This window comes from Marmota flaviventris, chromosome 5 (genome assembly GCF_047511675.1).
Source record: "Marmota flaviventris isolate mMarFla1 chromosome 5, mMarFla1.hap1, whole genome shotgun sequence".
Lineage (NCBI taxonomy): Eukaryota > Metazoa > Chordata > Mammalia > Rodentia > Sciuridae > Marmota > Marmota flaviventris.
This window is the reverse complement of record NC_092502.1, coordinates 36,983,678-36,996,023: the sequence shown is the minus strand read 5'-3', so window position 1 is coordinate 36,996,023 and position 12,346 is coordinate 36,983,678.

The following is a 12,346-nucleotide window of genomic DNA, read 5'->3' as shown; positions in this document are numbered from 1 at the left end:
GTCCCCTGCTATCATCCACAGATGAGCATGCCTCCGCTAGAAGGAATATGAGAAATATGTAAACTCATGAGTAAAACAAAATGTTTATTACTGGATGCCATTGAGATTTGGGGATGGTTTGTTATGCAGCATAACTATGGCACAATAGCTAGCTGATACTTGGGAAGCAGGTGGCAGATAACACTGCAGCAAATACGAAGAGTAATTTCTGAGCCTTTATATTAAAATGACTGCTCCCACTATAGATAGAACTTTCCATGCAGGTAAAAAGCCGCTGCCTTCCAGGAATGGCACAGTGACGTGGGCACTCTGATATGCTGCTGGCAGGAGGATTAAGGGGAACCTTTTAGAAAGCAATGGGAATAGCTATCAAGATTCTTAAAAAGGCTGGCACCCACTGACCCAGTCATTTCACTTCTGGATATTGATCCTAAAGGAGTAACCCTAAATAGAATATAAGGCTTTATTGCACAGTGGTAATGTGGCTTATAATAGACAGGAGCATTTACTGAACACTTATCCTCTAAGATTTTAACCTGCACTTTCTCATTCAATGCTCACAACTCTGAGGTTTTACAGGGATCCAGAGAATGGGTCACTTTCCAAAAGTCAGACGATGACAGGTAGTGGGCTTCAAACCAAGACCTCTGGCTTCAGAGTCCACAGCCTAAACTCCATGCTATCTAGCCTAAAATAGCCAACAAAAAGCTGCACGATTCACTCAGATTCTGGAATGGTAAGCAGTCACTTAAAAGAAAGTACAGCAATGTCTTTTAAATTCTTCAAAAATAGATTATAAGACTACATAGGAAAAAAGAAAAATACAAAATTAGCTCTCTAAAATTATTCCTAGAATAAGACAGTATAAATGTTAATAAACAAAAGTAAATACTTATAAAATCAAATACAAATGCAAATTAAAAGGATGAGATACACTACCCACCCATAAAAATGCTCACATTAAAAAGACTGACAGTACATTACCCAGAGTTTGCTAGGATGGGAAACCAAACTCTCATACATTATAGGTGGGAGTATATAAATCAATACAAGCTTTGTGGTTTTTTTTTTTTTAGCAGTTTCCTATAATATTAAGTATTCTTCAACCTTGTGACTCAGAAATTCTATCTCTTAGATACTGACCCAAAAGAAATGAAAACATGTCCATACATAATTGTACAGAATTAGCACAATTGACTGCAATTGTATTTGTAATAGAAAAAAAGTGAAAACAACTCAAATTGCCATCAAAGTAAATGAATAAACAAACTGATGTCAATTGCCACAAGGTTCTCACCACAGCCAAGCTGATACCTGTGCTAGGCTCTTAGAACTCTATGACTAAGAATTAGGGAACCTCTTTTCTTTATAAAGTGCTAAGCCTCAGGTATTTCATTATGGTAACAGAAAAGAAACTAATACAACTCCCCCAAGGGTTTCATGTAATTGCATTTCCACCAATCTATTTCCTCCAAGAGAGTTGAATATGGACAAAGCAGATGTTTCTTGGCTCTCTTATAGGAGAGAAATGCACGGGGAGATCCTTGGTCAGAGAGCTCACCTGGCCACTAGTGCTAAGGAAGTGGACACTATGGGAGCAGCAGATAGTGGCCCAGACAGAGCCTGAAAATAGTGGCAAGGCCAGAGCAGGGACCCTGACCCAAAATGGCAGAGCAAGCAGAGATCAGGAGAGTTGGAACAGCAAAAACAGCCACCTACGCAGGGCACTTCAGGCCAGAGGCAGCTTTGCCAGGAACATGAGGCCTCTCCAGATCCCAAGGAGACCAGGAAAGATGAAGGCAAGAGAGCCAATCAAGAGGCACCACATGGCAGGAAAAGGCATTTGTGACACATTAACCAGACCCTGAGAGGTGACACTCTAAAAGCTAGTTACTCCGGTAAGACCCCTAGAAGGCCCTAAAAATACTGGAGGAAACAGAGATGCTTCCTGAGCTACAAGTGAGAGCAGGTGAAGTTTCCAAGTCTTCCAGCTGTGAGGTTTGTGTGTCAATTCAACAAGATGGCATGTGGACTCATAGGCTGGCACAACCTAGAACATGGAGCTTACAGACAGAACACACTAACCAAAGAAAAATAACAAAAAGGTCCATGGTGATTGTCTCTTGTCCCTGGGCAACAAACTTGCAAGTAGTTTCCCCACTTCACTGTATTCATCTGTTCTTTATAAATTTATAATACAAGAAAAACCTTAAAGTGTACAATATGAACGTGTGATTACATAGAGAATAGTACTTGTCAAACATTTTCGCCTCAGGATAGCTTTTTTTAAAAAAAATTTTTTAGTTGCTTATGGACCTTTATTTTATTCATTTATTTCTCTGTGGTGCTGAGAATTGAACCCAGTGACCCACACTGTGAGGTAAGCACTCTACCACTGAGCCATGACCCCAGCCCCTCAGGATAGCTTACTATGCTTAAAAACTTAATTTGCTTCTGTGTGTTATATCTATCAATTTTATTGTAGCAGAGTCAAGTACAGTGGGATATGCCTATAATCTCAATGACTAGGGAGGCTGAGGCAGGAGCATTACAAGTTTGAGGTCAACCTCAGCATCTTAGGCTCTCAGCAACTTAGAATCTATCTCAAGATAAAAAAAGTGTTGGGGATGTAGCTCCGTGGTAAAACACCCTAGGTCCAATTTCTAGTAACCTCCTCTCCAAAAATATTTTACTGTGGTAGATGTAGAAAATTAGATTTTGAAATATTTCTTTATTAAAAAGAAACCAACAATTTATACTTGCAAAATGCTGAGAGGGATTTTAAGTGTTCTTATCACACACAAAAATAAATGTGAGGTAATTATATATGTTAATGAGCCATTCCACATGTCCCTAAACATTCCACATGTCTGTGAAAATGTATTTATAATTCAAAACAACATGTTATATGTCACAGATGTATGTAATTTTGAGAATTCAAGTTGCTCAAAATACTTAAATTAAAAAAAAATATTTTAAACAAAATAGTAAACATCTTTCATGTTAACATAAGTACTATTTTTTATGAAAAAAATAACTACATACTCTAAAAATTAGAGCAAATAATAACATTTTTACATTTGAAAATCTCTTTTTAAAAATGTCTGGTTTAGTGGAAGACAGCTGGATTCTCACATCTGCTTCAGCCTTCTGTCTATTGCAATGTCACACATCTTGCAATCTCTGGAAAAATTCCACTGTATACTGAGGAGAATGAGAGTGAAAAAAGGCAAATAACATCTTAGTATTATTATGAAAATAGTTTAGGCTACACTTTGGAAACGACTGATGTACAATAGGATCACAACTATATAAAAATAGGCAAATAAAAATTTCTGAACAAATGCCATAATGCCACCTAGCGGTATGTCTGATTATTGCCATTCCTGATCAACAAACTTGCATATGTGCATGTAGTATGTGATATGCGTTCATAACTGTGTTGTACGTGCGTATGGAGTGTGTACAAGTGTACATGATATTTGTGTATAGGTTGTGTGTATACGAGTATGTGGAGATGTGAACATGTGTGTGCACAAGTGGTGTAGTATAAATATGAGCGCATGTAGCATGTGCATATGGTTATGTTTGTGTTGTGTGTGTGATGTATATGTACATGCATGCAGTGTGTGGAACATATGTATGTTTACCTGGATTGTGTGTTCATGTGGTATGTGTTCATGCGCCTAGATATGTTGCATTGTGTAATGTTCTGTGTGGTGCAGGTGTGTGCGTTATATCATGTGTGGTGTGTGTGCCTACAATGTATTACTGCAGTACATGTATGTATATGTACATGTATTATGTGTACATTATGTAAGGTGTGTATTGCATGTGTCATATGTCTGTATAAGGCGGGGTGTGGTACATGTTTTGAACTTGCACATAGAAGAATGGAATTAATTTTTCACCACCTTCTGCACATGTGCCTACCCTGTGCTAAGTTCTTTAGTATTCAGAAAGGGTACATTAAACTGCTTAGAGAGTACCAGAGAGGCACAAGTCCTCAAAAGATGTTCTTTCCTCTCTGACAGCTTTGCTCCACCAGCTTCGTGACTTAGACATTGCATGTATTTTACAATGAGAACTCTTAGAGATGAAGTGTCTTCCTCCAGTGAATAATTGTGGATCTAGGATTCTAATTTAAGTCTTCTGATCTGCAAAGAATTTAATAATCTTGTACCAACATATTAATGTCAGTTCTAACATTAACACTAACTGTAACATAAAATAGAAACATCACATTATAACACCAATGTTTATCATAAACATGAAAATGTTTATCATAAACATGAAAATGTTTTTGTAAAAATCCTCCAAGTTATAAAAATTCAACCAATTTTTATTGGCCAACCAATCAAGAAAATCACTTATATGCTACAATCAAATATGTGTAGGGTTGGAGGTGTAGCTCAGTGGTAGAGTTCTTGCCTAGCATGCCTGAGGGCCTAGGTTCAATTCCCAGCAAAATAGTAATGTGTAAAAAACAAACAAATTTCTAAATGAAAATAAAACAACATCACCAGGAGCATCCTCTCTTCTCAATAACCCTTTCCACTGGTGTGTGTGCACATCATTAGACCATGTATAATATTGGAAAAGCATTAGCTAGCAATTACTGGGCACTGGATTATAAGCCAGCCATTGTGCAAGATATTTTCATGTTCACATATAAACATAACAAATACAAATTTTCAGTCTCAAAAGTCATATAAACAAAATGTAACTCTAATTTTCATCATTTTAATTTGTTCCCAGTTTCTTAAAAGGTAATACATACTCTCCCAGGAAATTTCAGCCCAGTTTATGGTCACTGACACCTCAGATAGATTCATCTCACCCTGTTCTCTCCCATTCCACAGTGTGGTGCCCTGACATCGGGGAGAACAATGCCTGATCCCTGGTTCCCCAGTATCTGCCCAGTCAGCATATGATGGGCTGGAGTCCATTGAAGCCCCAACCCTAGCCACAGCCACTGGCTGACAGGGAATCACTCTAATACATTTGTGACAGCTAGCAGTGTCCCTAAAATGCGCCAGTCTTTGATCAAGAGACCCAGAGACATACAGCTGCTCTCCCTGTCCCCCTCACTGGTTCCTGGGTACTGGGACACTGCAGCCAGCAGACTTTCTTTCTGAAATTGGTGTTCCCACACTCAATCTAGCCTAGGAGGGTCCCCTCCAGTCCATGGGACTAATCTCCTAGCTCCTACCTCCATCCCCTCCCAGTCAGTTCTTTTTTTTTTTAATATTAATTTTTTTGTTGTAGTTGGACACAATACCTTTATTTTATTTATTTATTTTTATGTGGTGCTGAGGATCAAACCCAGGGCCTCACACATGTGAGGTGAGCGCTCTACCGCTGAGCCACAACCCCAGCCCCAGAAAAATGCTTAGTCAGTCTTTCAGTATTTGTATCTTGACAGCCAAAGCAAATCAGACATGTGTTGATTTTCAAACTTGCATGTCTTCTGCCATGACTTCTGCAAATTCATTTAGAAATACTTCTGTTTCCTCTGGGCTAAGAGTCATTGTCTTCCTTTTGCTGGGCCAGGGAAGAACATTGAAAAAGCCACAGGGACCACCATGAAACTAGGAAGGGTAACTAACACACGTAGAGTTGGTGGGTGCTCAGTTCAACAAAATGTGCCCATGAAGAATCCTGTGAAGTAGGGGACACCCCTCAGATGGCTCCTTTGCCCGTTCCCCCACCACTGCCTTCCACCTTCCTCTAGAGAGGGACTTGCTTCTATACTTCCCAGTATAGTCTCTGAGAGCCCCAGATCCCAATCACCACAGATCTGCAGGTGTCCATGCCCCTGACAAAGACAGGAAAGCTGAGGCTACAGGTAATAAAACAGTGCTTCTCCACAGAATCCCCTGGGGATTTAGTGAATATGCACGTTCCTGGGCCCCACCCCAGGGGTGTTTGGGGTGGCTGGGATGCAGCCTGAGGATCTGAGTTTGCAAAAGCCTCCCAGGTGATGCTAACTCTAATCATTGTCAGAATTACAGTGAGCAGCACTGATGGAAAATCCAGTGGCTCAGGGAAGGGGGGCCAAGGCCAACCAGAGCAGGTAGCCCAGAGAGGGAGGCTTCAGAGTTGGAAATAAGAGATAGCATTGAAAAAAAAAATAACTATAACTAGAACCCTTAAGGAGATAGATATTTGGAATATATTTTTAAAAAAATGTGTGTGTGTGTGTATTCCAAATCTCTATGTGTGTGTGTGGTGTGTGTGTGTCTGTGTTTGTGAGCATAGATAGATAGGTAGACAGATAGATGGATATACAGATCTCCCCAAATTATGATGAGGTTTACATTTCAAAAAAACTCATTTTAAGTTGAAAATATCACAAGCCAAGATGTATCTAATACACCTAACTTATTAAATATCATAGTTTCGACTAGCCTACCTTAAACAAGCTCAGAACATTTATATTAGCCTACAGTTAGAAAAAATCATCTAATACAAAGCTTATTTCATAATAAGTGTTGAATATCTGATGGAATTTATTGAATACTGTACTAAAAATAAAAATCTGAATGGTTGTGTGGGTATTCTTTTACACCATGGTAAAGTCAAAAAAATTTAAGTTGAACTATCCTGTCAAAGACTGTGGCGGGGGTGGGGGGGTACATTCCAGGAGAAACTCTCCCTAGTTTCTCACTAGTTATGTGGCACAGGCCTACAATCCCGGCAGCTAAGGCGGGAGGATCACAGATTCAAAGCCAGGCTCATCAACTTAGTGAGGCCCTAAGCAATTTAGAGACCTTGTCTCAAAATAAAAATACAAAAAAAGGAATGGGGATGTGGCTCAATGGTTAAGCACCCCTGAGTTCAATCCTGGGTACCAAAAATAAGTAAATAAGTAATTATATATATTTATTTAGGAAGTGAAAAATAAAATGGATGCTGCTGGCCACATAATTTATGATCCAAAATATTGAATAGAAGAACTAACATGAGGGGCCAGGGTTGTGGCTCAGTGATAGAGCGCTTGCCTAACATGCATGAGGCACTGGGTTCGATCCCTGGCACCAGATAAAAATAAACAAATAAAATAAAGGTATTGTGTTCATCTACAACCAAAAATAATATTTAAAAAAAAAAACTAATATGATCATAATTACCATCAGCTTCTCACACATCCCCCAAACTCCCTGCCCTCTCACTTCCTTGACCTCTCAACTTGGTTTAATCCAAATCTCTAACGGAATGAAACTCAGTAAGTCATGCTAGAAATAGTCCAGAGGAGAGGGAACTGGGACCGAAGACAGAGCAGGCCCAGCGGCCTGCTGAGGGGCAGAGCCGCCCCCCACCCCCCTCGCCTGCCAGGTAGGGGAAGGGTGACCACCGACAGAAAAGGCCCAGTGGCCCAGGGCGGGACAGAGCTTCCAATCACTCCTGCAAGGTAGGCGGGCCTGCGACCCACTGGCAGAACAGGAGCAGCCGCCTGCTGAGAGGCTGAGCCGCCCCCTCCCCCTGCGCCGGCATAGTAGAGGGAACTGGGACCAAAGACAGAGCAGGCCCAGCGGCCTGCTGAGGGGCAGAGCCGCCCCCCACCCCCCTCGCCTGCCAGGTAGGGGAAGGGTGACCACCGACAGAAAAGGCCCAGTGGCCCGCGGCGGGACAGAGCTTCCAATCACTCCTGCAAGGTAGGCGGGCTTGCGACCCACCGGCAGAAGAGGAGCAGCGGCCTGCTGGGAGGCAGAGCCGCCCCCTCCCCCCCGCGCCTGCAAGGTAGTCGGAACTGAGACCACCATCAGAACAGGTCAGACCTGCAACCGAGAGACAGAACAGGCCCAGTGGCCTGAGGAAGGGTAGAGCCGCCCCCCCCCCACACGCCTGCAAAGTAGGCGGACCTGCGACCCACTGGCAGTACAGCCCCAGAGGCCTGCAGAGGGGCAGTGCCGCTGCCTGCGCCTGCAAAGTAGGCAGAACTGCGACCACCGACAGAACAAGCCTAGCGGCCTGCAGAGGGACAGAGCCGCCGCCCGCGCCTGCAAGGACGGCGGACCTGCTACCGACTGGCAGAGCAGGCCCAGCGGCCTGCCGGGGTGGTAGGCACATTGCCCCAATTGGAGGAGGGGCAGAGCCGCCGCCCGTGCCTGCGAGGGAGACTTTGCAACTATACAAGACCAATATAAATATATAGGGGGAAAATTCAATAGCACAACAGTTTCACCAAGAAGAAAGGAACGCGAACAGTATGAAGAGACAAGGAAAGAAAGGACCACAAGCATTGCAGGTCAACTCAACTTTAGAAGAGGTAATAGCTGCAGCTGATGGAATGTCAGATAAAGAATTCAGGATATACATGCTTCAGATGATCTGGAGTCTCAAGGAAGACATCAGACAGCAAAATCAGACAATGAAAGATCACTTCAACAATGAATTACATAAACAAATCCAAGAAGCAAAAGATCAACTATACAGGGAAATAGAGGTTATAAAAAACAAACAAACAGAAATCCTAGAAATGCAGGAAGCAATAAGCCAACTTAAAAACTCAATTGAGAATACTACCAGCAGAGTAGAACACTTAGAAGACAGAACATCAGACAATGAAGATAAAGTATATCAACTTGAAAAGAACATAGACAGCTCAGCAAGACTGTTAAGAAACCATGAACAGAACATCCAAGAAATATGGGATAACATCAAGAGACCAAATTTAAGAGTCATTGGGATACAGGAAGGAACAGAGTTTCAAACCAAAGGAATGAGCAATCTATTCAATGAAATAATTCGAGAAAACTTCCCAGATTTGAAGAATGAGACAGAACCCCAAATCCTAGAAGCCTACAGGACGCCGAATGTGCAAAATCATAAGAGACCCACACCTAGACACATTATAATGAAGATGCCCAACATACAGAACAAGGAGAGAATTTTAAAAGCTACAAGAGAAAGGAAGCAGATCACATTTAGGGGTAAGCCAATCAGGATAACAGCTGATCTTTCAACACAGACTCTGAAAGCTAGAAGATCCTGGAATAACATATTTCAAACACTGAAAGAAAATGGGTTCCAACCAAGAATTGTGTTTCCAGCGAAATTAAGCTTCAGGATGGAAGATGAAATTAAAACCTTCCACGATAAACAAAAGTTAAAAGAATTTGCAGCTAGAAAACCATCTCTTCAAAACATCCTTGGCAAAACATTACAGGAAGAGGAAATGGAAAATAACAATGAAAACCAACAGTGGGAGGTAGGACACTAAAGGGGGGAAAATAATCAAAGTGGAAAACAAACCATGTTTAGTAACATAAATAAACAAATATGGCTGGAAGAACAACCCATATCTCAATAATAACCCTAAATGTTAATGGCTTAAACTCACCAATTAAGAGACACAGGCTAGTAGAATGGATCACAAAACAAGACCCAACAATATGCTGCCTACAGGAGACGCATTTGATAGGAAAAGACATACATAGGCTGAAGGTGAAAGGTTGGGAAAAATCATATCACTCATATGGACTTCGGAAACAAGCAGGAGTATCCATACTCATATCAAATAAAATAGATTTTAAGCCAAAGTTAATCAAAAGGGATAAAGAGGGACACTACATACTGCTCAAGGGAACCATACACCAACAAGACATAACAATCATAAATATATATGCCCCAAACAATGGTGCAGCTATGTTCATCAAACAAACTCTTCTCAAGTTCAAGAGTCTAATAGACCACCATACAATAATCATGGGAGACTTCAACACACCTCTCTCACCACTGGACAGATCTTCCAAACAAAAGTTGAATAAGGAAACTATAGAACTCAATAACATAATTAATAACCTAGATTTAATTGACATATATAGAATATACCACCCAACATCAAACAGTTACACTTTTTTCTCAGCAGCACATGGATCCTTCTCAAAAATAGATCATATATTATGTCACAGGGAAACTCTTAGACAATACAAAGGAGTAGAGATAATACCATGCATCCTATCTGATCATAATGGAATGGAACTGAAAATCAACGATAAAAGAAGGAAGGAAAAAGAATATATCACTTGGAGAATGAACAATAGGTTACTGAATGATCAATGGGTTATAGAAGACATCAAGGAGGAAATTAAAAAATTCTTAGAGATTAATGAAAACACAGACACAACATATCGGAATCTATGGGACACATTGAAAGCAGTTCTAAGAGGAAAATTCATTGCTTGGAGTTCATTCCTTAAAAAAAGAAAAAACCAACAAATAAATGATCTCATACTTCATCTCAAAATCCTAGAAAAAGAAGAGCAAAACAACAGCAAAAGAAGTAGAAGGCAAGAAATAATTAAAATCAGAGCTGAAATCAATGAAATCGAAACAAAAGAAACAATTGAAAAAATTGACAAAACTAAAAGTTGGTTCTTTGAAAAAATAAACAAAATCGACAGACCCTTAGCCATGCTAGCGAAGAGAAGAAGAGAGAGAACTCAAATCACTAACATACGGGATGAAAGAGGCAATATCACAACAGACACTTCAGAAATACAGAAGATAATCAAAAATTATTTTGAATCCTTATACTCCAATAAATTAGAAGATAGTGAAGGCATAGATAAATTTCTTAAGTCATATGATCTGCCCAGATTGAGTCAGGAGGATATAGACAACCTAAACAGACCAATATCAATTGAGGAAATAGAAGAAACCATCAAAAGACTACCAACTAAGAAAAGCCCAGGACCGGATGGGTATACAGCAGAGTTTTACAAAACCTTTAAAGAGGAACTAATACCAATACTTTTCAAGCTACTTCGGGAAATAGAAAAAGAGGGAGAACTTCCAAATTCATTCTACGAGGCCAACATCACCCTGATACCTAAACCAGACAAAGACACTTCAAAGAAAGAAAACTACAGACCAATATCTCTAATGAACCTAGATGCAAAAATCCTCAATAAAATTCTGGCCACTCGGATACAAAGGCACATCAAAAAAATTGTGCACCATGATCAAGTAGGATTCATCCCTGGGATGCAAGGCTGGTTCAATATAAGGAAATCAATAAATGTTATTCACCACATCAATAGACTTAAAAATAAGAACCATATGATCATCTCGATAGATGCGGAAAAAGCATTCGACAAAGTACAGCATCCCTTTATGTTCAAAACTCTAGAAAAACTAGGGATAACAGGAACATACCTCAATATTGTAAAAGCAATCTATGCTAAGCCTCAGGCTAGCATCATTCTGAATGGAGAAAAATTGAAGGCATTCCCTCTAAAATCTGGAACAAGACAGGGATGCCCTCTCTCACCACTTCTGTTCAACATAGTTCTCGAAACACTGGCCAGAGCAATTAGACAGACGAAAGAAATTAAAGGCATCAAAATAGGAAAAGAAGAACTTAAATTATCACTATTTGCAGATGACATGATTCTATACCTAGCAGACCCAAAAGGGTCTACAAAGAAATTATTAGAGCTAATAAATGAATTCAGCAAAGTGGCAGGATATAAAATCAACACGCATAAATCAAAGGCATTCCTGTATATCAGCGACAAATCCTCTGAAATGGAAATGAGGACAACCACTCCATTCACAATATCTTCAAAAAAAATAAAATACTTGGGAATCAACCTAACAAAAGAGGTGAAAGACTTATACAATGAAAACTACAGAACCCTAAAGAGAGAAATAGAAGAAGATCTTAGAAGATGGAAAAATATACCCTGTTCATGGATAGGCAGAACTAACATCATCAAAATGGCGATATTACCAAAAGTTCTCTATAGGTTTAATGCAATGCCAATCAAAATCCCAACGGCATTTCTTGTAGAAATAGAGAAAGCAATCATGAAATTCATATGGAAAAATAAAAGACCCAGAATAGCAAAAACAATGCTAAGCAGGAAGTGTGAATCAGGCGGTATAGCGATACCAGACTTCAAACTATATTACAGAGCAATAGTAACAAAAACAGCATGGTACTGGTACCAAAACAGGCGGGTGGACCAATGGTACAGAATAGAGGACACAGAAACCAATCCACAAAACTACAACTATCTTATATTTGATAAAGGGTCTAAAAGCATGCATTGGAGGAAGGATAGCATCTTCAACAAATGGTGCTGGGAAAACTGGAAATCCATATGCAACAAAATGAAACTGAATCCCTTTCTCTCGCCATGCACAAAAGTTAATTCAAAATGGATCAAGGAGCTTGATATCAAATCAGAGACGCGCCGTCTGATAGAAGAAAAAGTTGGCTACGATCTACAGTCGGTGGGGTCGGGCTCCAAATTCCTCAATAGGACACCCATAGCACAAAAGTTAATAACTAGAATCAACAAATGGGACTTACTCAAACTAAAAAGTTTTTTCT